Below are 1,266 nucleotides of genomic sequence, written 5' to 3' on the forward strand. Positions count from 1 at the left end.
GTCTGCATATTTTTTGTCTTTGCTTGATATAGCTATATTTACATAACTTAAAGGGGTCATTAACGGAGTAATCAAAATTCCCTTTATGTTTTGACATTTGAGGTCGTTGTACTATAAACACACCCTGTTTCAGAACTCCAAACTTTTTCGTTAGTCTAACAGCTTATATTGAAGCCAAATTAATAATAAAATGTAGTTCATGACTCCTTAAATGTGAAAAATGTGGTTTGGTGTGTCTGTCACACCAGCAGGCGGCAGTGCAAACTTTTGTCACGCTCATTCTGTCACCATGATTACTGTCTAAAGATGAACATTCAGCAATGATGATTATGATTCACCCCAGTGAGTCGATTCATTTGAATTCGTTCACCAGAAAGGATTACTTCATTCCGTTCAGTGAAAAGGTCATGTTCTTTAGATGGGGTCAAAAAATGCGCCATCACTACCCATATTCGCTTTACTACGCCATGGAAGGCAATCATCTTCGCAAGAGAGACATTTAAGTGAATTAAAATCACGAGAGTTATTCGTTCACTTGTTTTATATTATATTATTTTATAAGAATCGTTTATACCAGCCATTTGAGTGTTTATTAATTTAAAAAGTGTATTTGGGTGGGAACATATAACGTTAAGTGATTTGAGTTTATATACATTTATATTTATCATTTTATTTATTATTAATAAATTAATAATAGACCGACTTAATATTATTGTCTTCTATTACAATAACTGAAAATATTAGTTTATTTTCAGTATTTCAATAATTAGTTATACGAGTTTATATAAATATATGTATGTATGTATATATATATATGTATGTATGTATATATATATATGTATGTATGTATATATATATATGTATGTATGTATATATATATATGTATGTATGTATGTATATATATATATATGTATGTATATATATATATGTATGTATGTATATATATATATATATATGTATGTATGTATATATATATATATGTATATATATATATATATGTATGTATGTATATATATATATGTATGTATATATATATATATATATATGTATGTATATATATATATATATATATGTATGTATGTATATATATGTATGTATGTATGTATATATTAGTGCTGTCAAAATTAGCGCGTTAACGCATTCGATTAATTTGAAATATTTAACGCGTTAAAATAAAATAACGCAATTAACGCGGTTGCAGTTTTTTTTATTTCCAGTTGTGGCCTATGTGTGTTGAACGTGCAAAGAAATATGGATAAGACCAAG

The sequence above is a fragment of the Carassius gibelio genome, chromosome A5, assembly GCF_023724105.1.
Source record: "Carassius gibelio isolate Cgi1373 ecotype wild population from Czech Republic chromosome A5, carGib1.2-hapl.c, whole genome shotgun sequence".
Lineage (NCBI taxonomy): Eukaryota > Metazoa > Chordata > Actinopteri > Cypriniformes > Cyprinidae > Carassius > Carassius gibelio.